Below are 11728 nucleotides of genomic sequence, written 5' to 3'. Positions count from 1 at the left end.
TCCTCATGACAGTATTATTAATAACTGGTGGACCACAGCATCCCAAACAGGAGATTTTATATTTTGAATTTTCAGCTTACAGGCTTATTACCAATTGTGTTCTACATGTGCGCTTTTTCTTCAGGCTCAGCAACATGCTGTCATCCTAATAAAAATGTGGCAATTTAAAAGCAGTTGTGCTTTTAAATACTAAAGGAAAGGATAATGAAAATAAAAGAATAAAAATAAGGAAATGCATTGTTAAACACCAAAACATGGAGCATCCTAGCAGAGGAACTGCCCAGTCCCTCCTCTCTGAGGCTGGCAGAGCCACTGGCAACACTTCCTCACCCCCAAGTCAAGCTGTCCTTGTAAATCCCTCATTTCTGGGAGCACTGCATATAAAGGTACCACTAAAGGGGTTGAACAGTTTGAACAGAGGCAAATTAAGTTGCAACTCCAGATTCAATGCGAAATGCAAGCATGATCACAATTCTATATGTCAGAATGGGGTACATAACTGTGTCCCAGACTTCTGTCTTTAGTAGCTGAGAAAAACACAGATATTTTGAATCTCTTCTGATCCCATTTCTACCTCAAAACACCCTTCCCATGGGTAACAGCATAGATGACCTTTCCCAGTACATTACAATTGGCCCCAGGTGACAACAGCAAATAAAAACTCAGTCTTCTTAGGATGCCTCAGCCATATGGTAACTGAAAACTTTTCCTGATGAAACACAAACAGCTTTTCCTAGACATCCAATTCCACCTCTTTAAAATATTCATTTACAGTAATTTTTCTTAAATAGAGCTTAAAAGGCTTGTAATGGCTGCTGTAACGACAGCTTCATGTTTCACTGAATGTTGGCTTTGTCTTGTTCTGCATTCAATCTCTCTGGATGAAAAGTTTTATTATCCACATTTAGAGAAGTCAATGTCTGTTTGTTATTTCAGTTTTATACATTACCAAGCTTGAACTTGGTAAATTGGAGAAATTAAGTTGTTAGCTCTATTATGGTGCAGTTTGAATTTTTGAAAGGAAAGAGAGAAAGTAAAATGGAGCAGAAAAAGCCTGAACAAAAATACATAGCAACAAGCACTAGGAGACTGACTATAGCTCCAAGAAATAACAAAATTTGTAACATGATAGAAATAGGAGGAAGCTTTATAGAGATACTGAATTTAGGAGCAAATATTTGCAGAAGGAATTAAATGTCCTGAAGAACTTCTGGGACAAAATAAAAAGAAATACTGATAGTGTGAATGTTCTTCAGATTCAGAGATGTATTCAGAAGAGGGGTGAAGGAGACAGGCACCACAGAGGGCTAGCACTGGGACATGCTGTACAAGCAGAGGGCCCATTGCAGAACTAAGCACCTGGCTGCAGGAATGGTGCAGTGGCTCTCTCCTTCTCAAGCAGGAGAGACATTACAGAGGCATGGGGAGCAAATCGAAAAGGTGCCTGAGACAAACAGATGAGAAAATACTGCAGCTGAGCAGTGCTAAATATCATCCGATAGGCCTTAATAGTCAAAGGTTGGACAAGAAGATGTTATCATCACAATTACTTTTTCTTGTGAACATAATGCATTTCTCACATTCTACACAGCCAGTATATATATTCGTTACTCTATTTTCAGTGCTATGCAAAGTCCATGGCCTTCAGTGAAACACAAATAAAATTCTGAATCAGTGACTGAAGAAAAAAACAAGGAGAAGGCATCCTTGCAAAATAAAACTTGGGAAGAATAAAGGAAGGACAGGAGTCCCTGCAAAACAAGATAAAGAAAAACCTGAGAAAAAGAGTCTCAGTCACAAGGTTCTGGTCAAACAAACTTATCTTGCAAGTATATGGCAGGAGATGCTAGCTTGCACCTGTGTATAAATCTTGTTTGCTAGGCAGAACAAAGACTTTACAGAATACAAAGATAGTTCTAGTTGGGCAAAACAACAAACCCAGGTTACAAAGTATGTATAAACAAAGGAAACAAAGAGGGGGAAAGAAGGATGGCTGACAGGCAAATTGAGAAAAATCTGAATCTTGAGTACCTCAGCCAATGGAGAAAGAGCTCACTAACATCAGGGTACAGGGATAAAAGAGAGGCTGTGTCCCCCAATACTTTGAGAGACCCCACAGTGGTATGCTCCAGTGGACTCTCCCTTCATTCAGATAAAGAAAGCTAAAGACTCTCATCCATCTCTTTGGGATAAAGATGATTGAGTCTATTGGAGCAGAAATTTTCCTAACAGTGACCAAATGCCCCTTTTCAGTTCTTTATCACTATTTCCCTGCAAAAAAATATAAAGATTGTTCAGTATAGTATAACTATATAATATTTCTCTTATGTGTAGCCCTACTGTCTCAAGACAGGCAAACACAAAGTTTGATGATGGAAATGAGGCAGCATCAGCTCCAAAATTGAAAGGAGTAAAGATACTTATGCCTAGGGCCTAATGTCCATGATACAGAAATACAGGAGTTAGTAGATTCCACTTTTAGGTTTTCCTCGTATGAAGAGCAAAATCAAAGCTGAAAAATGCAGTCGTCCTTCCATTCTTCTAGAGAAAACACTCAGGAAAACTGCACATGCAGGTAGTCTCTCAATGACACCTATGAACCCAGAAGTCTCAAGGCAGAGAACTGATATTGCCAGGTGCTGAGCCTTGGAGAATGGGGCTGCTCCTCCACTGACAAGTGGAAGAGGAGCCTACATGCAATTTGAGTATCCCACATTGCCACAGCCACTCAGCTCAGTACCATGAGGCAGCAGCTAGAATCACTCCAGGCTGGATTTTAGCAAAAGATTGTTTTCCTGTTTGAATGAATACTATTCTGTAACTTCTAGGATACCAAGTAATTAGGTGTGCATGGTTTTGTGGAAGGAGTGTGCTCCTAGCCAGTCAGAAAACCAGCCTGTTTATCTGTACCATGCAAACAAATATTTACTTGTAAATAACTAAAATAAAAAGCTGTAAGTAATAAGTGTTGTATGCTTTGCAGAGATTTAACTGCTCAGTGAAGGCTTCTCGATATCCTGTGTACCCCAGTAAGTAGACCAACTTTGTTAAAGTGCTTGGGAGTAAAAGGGACAAGGGAAACATTATTTTACACCCTATGCTGAAAGACTTACTGAGTATATTCATGAACACAGAAGGCAATGGCCCACAGTTTTCACATTTAAAAATGCAGCTGTGAAGCTAGAGTCCATTTTTATTCTAGCTGGTGCTTTTCCAGGAAGAGGATGCTGAGGGATTGCAAATGTGCCACCAGCACTTCAGTGCCTGATAAATAGGAAAAGCCATCTGAAAGTGTAGACCAGGTTTCAAGGAATTTTAGCAGGCATTGGCATTTGCTGTTATCATCCACCCTCTTCACTTCTGGTAAATGAACCATTGCAGGAGATAAAAATATCACCTATCAGCTAGCTATGGTGTTCAAACAATACATTTACTTCCATAAAAGCCATTCTGCAAAATAATTTCCATTCAGTGCAGCCATTAAGGTACAAAAGATATGAATATTACTTATGCTCCAATAGAATCACATTTGAAAATTAGAATTCTGCTGTATGAGAAAGACAAGCTACAACTCCTACTCCCCACCCCACAAAAAAACCCAACCAAATTTATGAGGGGGAAAGAAACAGAAAGGATAAAATAGTATTGCTCCAAAGATTTGCTAGTATCAGGTATCCAATGAAGTACATTGTATAATAAAGTGATCCACCATCAACTGATAACTAAGCTGTGTTAGTTTTACACAAATCTTTCTTCTCTTAGACCCTGAAGATGGATTTTGCTACATATTTTAACCTCATTGTGTTCTCCTGTTGAACCCGTCCTTGAGGAAATATTTCAAAGAGCTTTGCAGTAGTGCTCAGAAGAAGAGAATGAGCAATAGGAGCATTTTCATTTCCTTCATTTTTAAATAAGCATCTATGATGGTAACTATGATTTTCCTGGAAATGAACATGAAATATCTGTACATGCCAAGCACGGATGGGAAACTTTTCATTCAACTGATTAACTTCTCAAATTCTGCTGTTCTCTATGCCCATATTGAAATTAAGTCATCTGTAAAGTGTGCAGTGAAAATTGATTTAGGCATGCAAATGAAACAATGACACAGAACAGTCATAGATGGAGCAAGAGGTAGGTCTCAACATAATAACCCATCCCTAGGGGAATAATTTTCATGATATGGATGCAAAGCTCAGCATAAAACCAATACAGAGAATGGCCAGTCACTGCTGCTCTAATAGAGTCTTCGTTAGCAGAAAGTCTCAGATATCACATCTTGCCATACACCTTTCTCAGACCTAGTGTTCTCACACTCACATCTGATATTTATTACACTGGTTCTACAGGTGCAAGAGGGTAACACCTTTCTTTTGTCCTTTTTTGAAAAAAGTCATATGGCTGGGACTGAGGAACCCTTCCAGAATATTTTCTCCCTGTAATCCACCAATGTATGCGTATTTTTACCCTGCACTGCAAACCCTGCAACAGACCTGGCAACCAGCAGCAAGGAACACATGCTTCCCACCTCATTACAAATCTAAAGATTCCAGCACTACATTAGGACACCTTCCACCACCTGCAGACCCCAGCTAATTGTCAAATCAGAGAGTTGCCCAAACAGGGTATATTTGGGTCAGTACATACTGCCACTTGGGGTATACTCAAGCTACACACCCTGATCCCTGCATTGCCTCACAGCTGTAATTTTTTTTTAAAACTCTGGCCACATTCATGTTTCTACCTCTGATCTGCTCCCTTGGCAGGAAAACATATTCCCCAAGGATATACTTCACATGTCTTTTAATTAATAAATTACTAGAAACAATGAAATGCTGAAGTTACCCATAAAAGCATTGGTTGACAGCAGTCAGAGGATTTCTTAATTTATCTTCAAACTAAATTGAAAAAAAATCTATTCAAATCAAAAACTGATTTGCTAAATTCATTAGGGAATTTCTAACATAGATCATGAATATATGTGATGTTAAACAATCAGTACATAAAATATCAGCTTGACTGGATAAGGTAGCACTGACAAATAGCAGTAATCATGGTATCATTAGTAATAATTAGTTACAGTATTAGAAAACTATTTCACAGTTTCTTCATCTAGATAGTGACAGAAGAGTATGGTTGTAACTGAGCCATAGATCCTGATGAAGCTTTCGAATCAGATGTCAAATATGACAAATTCCATTTTGGCATATTTCAGCATATTCATTCCAAATGTATGCTCAGTATTTTGGAAAAAAAAGGCAATACAAGACAGATTTTCAAATAACAGTAAATTTACAAGAAAATCCTCTGAAAAAGTTAATAAAATAATAGCAGCATGTTCTCAGTGATGCTCACACAATACTGCAAACAAAAGCACAGTACCATCCAATCTCTTCCAGCAGCTGTAAAGAAAGGACATTGCTACATAGTTATCAGGGTAGGCTAGCTTTTTAAAGATCTGATGAAATTTAAAAGTTTATCTAAAAATATCCCAGACTTCATAGTACACTACTTCACCAATTTTAAAATAAATGTTTCCCACACAACACCCACACCTTCTTTAATCCTCAGAGTACTGCCTTCACCATGTCAAGCTCTTACAGAAATCTTTTTTCAATTGCATTTTTTCTCCTTTAACTTTAAGCAAGTACTATCCTACGTTTCTGATATATTATTTTTCTGCGAAAGAAGTAGATGTTGTATGTTAATTTACAGATGAATTAGACTTGTACCAGTTGCAATTGGATAGCAACTACAGAATAAATAAAAAGGAAGACCAAAGCAAATTTCATACAAATTAATATTGATCTGTAGAAACTAATCTCTATTCATTGATAAGGACTCTTGAATAAGAAGTGGGAAGAGGTCATATAAATTAACACAGACAGATTTATGCAGCTTTCACAGGTCCCAAGGTGCAGAATACTACTAACCTGTAGTTAGTGTTATCCTTATTATCCCTTGATGTTTTACTTTTTGGTGTTCTGAACTTCCAAAATAGATGGAACAGAAACCGTTGCTAAATTGACAATAAGGAAGTCTGCTATCATTTCAGCTACATGTAGAGCAGGAAACACAGCAATCTGCTCCTTGGAGCAGGTTTTTCAAGCCTGTGGAACAACACCTCAAAATTGCTGACAGCTCTTTATAAAGAAATTAATGCCAGTACAAGAACAAAAGACATTATAATGAGAGCTGTAAGTGACACTGCAAAATAATAGGTTTCTTTTGACACTCAGAGTCAGCTGGCAGTGTGATAGAAGACAAAAGCATCCACATAACACAAAAGAATTTCAGGATTCTGTAAGTCTACAGTTGACTTCTCTAGGCTGTTTTGAAGGAAGAGACTGGAAAATAAAAATGCATGTGAGAGAATTTCTGAATGTTATTTTTAAAAACTTTTTTACTTGGTTGGTTGATGGGTTTTGTTTTTTAAATTTCAGTGATCTATTTCCCACTTCAAGTTTCTTTTGCAGAATACTTACAGAAAAGTGTATTGATTCTGAAATAATTGCTCTGGATTTGTCTTGGTGTAAAACAAGAGCAGTATTTTGTCCTCTGCCTTCCGTCCTGTAACTGTAACCCCATGTTGTTACCTTCTGTCCCTGTAATACTCCATGAAAGCCAATTGAAGTGGCTTGAAGATTTGTGAAATGGTTAACAACACAAGAAAGGAGATAAGCCTAAGCAAAAGAAAATGATTTTCTCTCCTTTGTGTTTCTAGTTGCATTTCAGAGAAGACATTTTCTTCCACCAGGAGGGAAATTGCTTTGTGACTAACATGGCATTAGAGCGTCTCCTGCGCATTTTTCTCAATAGCAGCAGCAATAAAGAGCTAACAAATGCTGCTATGTGAACAGACCTAGAAAATAAAACAGTTTATATATTAGGGACTTCGAATCCAGATGAATCTGTTAGATCTGCACAACAGGCCACAGAACTTTCCTTAATTACTGTTTAATTAAAACGTAATACAAAAACAACCATCAAGCATTGACTGCTGAAGCATTAACAATTTGGGACCACCCGTATTATTTGCTAAGTGATTCCAAAAGCAATTACCCTCAGTGTCAAAAATCTGAGCTTGATTTCTAGCTTGAACTGATCCAGCCTCAGCTCCCAGCCAGTGTGGTTTGTTACACCTCTGTCTGCTGCCTGAGGAGTCCACTGTAACCAAATACTGCCCCCAAGGCTCTGACAGACTGGGAGCAAAACCCACTTTATTCACTATAAGCATATTTGTTTCCTCTGCAAAAGGATGAAAGCCTCCACTCACAATAGCTTATGAAAGGGAAGGTGAAGGCATCACTTTGAACAATATTTGAATTCAACATAATAATGTGGAGGAGAGGGATGGATTTTTATTCATGTGAGCTGAAGATTGAGGTAAGCATAAAATCCTTCAGTTTTTTTTTGAAGCAGAGCTTCAGAGCTACTGGTCACAGAGGTCCAGATGAGTTTCAGATTGGCATTTCCTAACTACACAAGAGCAACCTCAACAATCCCTTGCCTGCAAGCAGAGGTGAGTCCGACTGCAGCTTTGGAGAGCACATTGGAAGGCAGCAGTAGTAGTGGAAACAGCTCAGCCCTGTGCGCTGATCCATGCTTCATGTGGATTGAGCCCCCTACATTTCTGGCATGCTTTTTGGCGAAGCATACAAAAATAACTGTTATTCACCTTTCTGACAGAGGTAGCGAAGTAAATTGGAAACTCCTCCAGCTCATCCAGTCAATTCCTGTGCACTTGCTCACTCCTGCCTAGAGGAAGTGAAAATGGAATAAAATGCAACAGAAAGGAAAACTGAAATGAACTGAAAGAGGAGAAGTTTTGTTTTTCTCCCTACCTATTCTTACAGATTCCGCTCAGTATGAAAACAGACTGGGTAGAGGACTCCTAGCTGTGTTCTAAATCTCATTAGGAAAGTAAAATTGTTAAGGCAAATATGAGCATACGTAAAGGGCTTATCTAGAAAAAGCACCAAAAAAGAACTTCAGTAGTGTTAGTACCAATGATAGCTATGTATTTGTCAACATCTTACTTCAAACTACTACAAAAATTAATTTAGATACATAGTAAAGTATAAGCATTGCAAGTGTCACTGTACTCCAGGAAAAACATTTCGACAGAGTATTCTTAGTGACTAAAGATACTAGGTCTCTGCCTGTGGAACAAACGAGTTAATATGCATGTTCTGAGTTATTTAGAAGAGCATCGTATGTATTTGTTCCTTCTGATGCTCCTAGCATCCTAGTAGGTACTATAAAATAAGGAATATTTCTCTTCCGCATGACTGGATGTGGTCTGTATTGCAGTCATAAATATGTGGATTTGCAAATAAAGATCTTTATGCATAACCTTTAACTTGGATAGTTTTCAGTGGAAGACAGAACAAGGAACAGCTTTATGAAAAAAAATAAAGGAATAGTAATTTACAGGACAGTAAAGAAAAAAATAAAGTGAAGCACAGCATACGTAACTAGGCACAATAGTCATCACTAGAATCTTGTCTGTTTTCTTCAGATCTTCCTGTAAATTTGAAATAGCACATATTTTAAAATGTAATATATATAACTTACTTGCTACATCACTATACAAATAATAAAGGAAATAAAAGCATCACAGTGATGGCAATGCTGGGTATAGTAGGCACAGCAACTGGAAAGATCAACACAATGGAAAAAGCATAACAAAAGAGATGAAAGGACAGGCACAAAAGAAAGAAACTACAAAGGACATTACAAAGGAAGGGAAGTAGATCACTCACCTGCATTGGAAGATTCTGGGTTTACAGAGAAAAGCTCCACCAAGAAGAGATCTCCAGAAAAAGATCCTTCCTCAGTGTCAGTCAGCCCTTAAATGAGGCCTAAGAGGTGTCAAGCCTGGCTCCACCCCTTCCAGTCACACAGGTGAATTGCCTTCACCTGTGCTTCCAGGGCTGACTGGGTCTTTCCTCCAGGTGCTCAATCAGTGGTTCAGGCCATGACTCAACAGTTCCCGTACACTAGGTAAAAACAATGACACAGGGCAGAATTCAAACCGTGCCTCCTACTTTTGTGGAGAATATAGAAGATTTGAATGGTCCATCACACAAGATGCATGAACTGTATGAAAAAAAAAAATGATCTAAGATACACTTAATTTTATTTTTTTTTATTTTTATCAGAAAAAGAAGTCTTTCAGAAAACTGTACCTTTCTTGGCCAAAATGCAGAACCTGGCTAAGGAACCATCTAAGTTACATAACCATTAGCTAAAATAATACAACTACTTGGAATTCATTCCACCAATCCAGACAGCAACTATTTTTATCCTTTATATGATAGTAATCTTTATAGTAAAAAGATTATAGTATTGCAATAATAAAAGTGATAATATTCAGGGCTTAGGATGTATCTTCTGGCCAAGGTGACTGCATAGTTTGAACTACAGATATGAGTTAAAGGGGTACAGTGGACACCAAGTCCCATCAAGTACAGTTCCCAGATATCCCACCTAATTCTCTACTGAGGTGACAAACTGATTAGGGAGATAAATATAGCTGGCACTCTTGGTCTACACTGTTAGAAAAATCTTGTCCAGGCAAGATAGACAAATGTCTTGTCCGCACATAAGAAAAAGGTGATGTGGACAACAGTAACCACATCTGCAACAAGAAGAAATATAATCAAATATAGCAAACACTGAAAGTGTTAAACTGAAAACAGTTCAAATACCCATTCAAGGTTGACTGTCTAATATGGAATATGTATAAGTATGTATTTAGAAGCTATGTAGGAGCAGAATTTTATAGCTGTATTATAAATAGCTAGAATTAGCCTCTTCTTTTATACTATGTCAAAGTGTATGTGATAGCTCATATATATTTTAAATAGCTCTTTGTAGGACAAACAGTTATGGTAAGTAAAGCAAAGTGTTGTGGAAATCTTCCTAATCCATACCCACAAGATTTCTGCATTTAAGACCACGTACCATCTTTGCACACTCGATGGAAGAGAGGAGTTGATATTGATCTGGGTCTTTCCACAGAAGTTAAGGTACCAGAGCTTTGGGAGATTCACATGAATCTCTTACTATTAATAGGATCGACCGCTGTCTAATTTCCATTTTGATGAGAAAATGGTCTCAGGAACTGCTGTTAGCTACAATAGGATGAGATGCATAATAGGCCTTCTAAAGTACTTACTCCCCACAGCTGGATGTCAGCTGAAACACACTCACTCAGCACTTTATATCTTGTCCTTCTTTTACACAAAGAGATGAATCTCTCTTCTTATTAAACCAATGCAGATGGAAACCCTGGAACAAGTCATGTCAGTTGTGAGAACATCCAATCATGTAAAAAGGCTTAAACAACCCTGTTCTTGGATGAAGGTACAAGTTTTTACTAATGTAAAAACTAATGTAAAATATTTTTTAGCTATGTATCTTCCCATTCAACAATGAGCTGTGCTCCCATGAAACTGTTAAATACAGCCAAGAGTTTCATTTCAGTATTGCTTTTCACATTTGCTTGGGAGAACTCAACCCAGCTCTGCCCACTTCCACATCCTTCTATTTTGGAAAGATCCTGTACTTTCAAGATTAAGTACAAAACCTTTTGCAGGAGGAAAGCAAAACAGACTGCAAGAGTCTTCCTGACACATCTGAATAGGCCTGACTGAAATGGTAAAGACAGAGATTGTTTTTGTTCATCTATTACCTGACGGTTTTTCTTATCTTTTTTCCTTTTTCCTTCCTTTAAAGGATGCACTTTTATAACCCTGAAGAGCTAACAACAACAATTTGGTATTCTAACAGCATGTCATCTTTTGATATTATTTGATTTTGTGCCATGAATGTATTATGCCTTTATTCACACATTTACCTAAGGAATGGCATCTTACATGACTAAAAAGCAGGATAGATAACATGCGTAAATATCTGCTACAGTCACCAACTTAATAAAAAGTTAGCTTTTCCTTCTAGGTAAATTTATAAAACAATCTTACTGGTTTCTCACTTGGTTCTTATGTGCTTGTGCATTGTATTTGACTGGCTTGGGTGAATACATGCAAATGAAAAAGCTGGTCTATTCTGACTGAATAACATGTCACATTAAATTAAGAAAGTGAGCTGCTGTAGAGGAAACATTAATTAAACCAAGAACTATGTTCTAAAACTTGGAATTTGTTTGGAAATGCTCTAGGGAAAAAAAGACAAAAGAATTCCATCTTAAACTGTATTCAGAAAACTGTAGCTGAAAGCAGACTGTCATAGAAATCACACCTTTGATACCAGTTAGATAGCAGGTTATTACTAAACGAATGTTGCGTTACATTCCCTGAAGTTTTTACTATTGTTTAATTCCTAGATGGTTTTTTTGCACATTTGTCACCATATGAAAGACAGAATATATACCTATACGTATAAATACATACAAATTAAATTTATGTATGTTTGTGGTAGTGAGAGTCAATGTCCTGCACTGTAATATAGCATACATTTCATTGTTTGTTGTTTAAAAATAGTATCAGAGAGTAGACTTATAGAAGACTCTTCCTCCATATTATTTTTGTAATATGTCTTAAAAGTAAGACAATTTTAAAGGGAATATCACTGGCAAATCCATAGGTTCCTTTCAAAATAGACTATACAACTTCATAACATAGCTTCAGAATAAATGTTCAACCAAGACTTCTATTACTTACTGAACTTTTAAACTTTGAATTCATCAAAATACTGGGGAACC

General features: G+C 37.3%; 1 long non-coding RNA gene across 1 annotated transcript; it reads right to left on the bottom strand.

The window, feature by feature from the left end:
• On the bottom strand, window positions 5258-8821 carry LOC110398949. The gene is made up of 4 exons (XR_002438766.1): window positions 8766-8821; window positions 7679-7758; window positions 5934-6110; window positions 5258-5402 (listed from the first exon to the last, which is right to left on the bottom strand). It is a non-coding gene; the product is annotated as an uncharacterized LOC110398949 (long non-coding RNA).

This window comes from Numida meleagris, chromosome 4 (assembly GCF_002078875.1).
Source record: "Numida meleagris isolate 19003 breed g44 Domestic line chromosome 4, NumMel1.0, whole genome shotgun sequence".
NCBI classification, from domain to species: domain Eukaryota; kingdom Metazoa; phylum Chordata; class Aves; order Galliformes; family Numididae; genus Numida; species Numida meleagris.
This window is presented reverse-complemented; position numbering and strand designations above follow the sequence as displayed.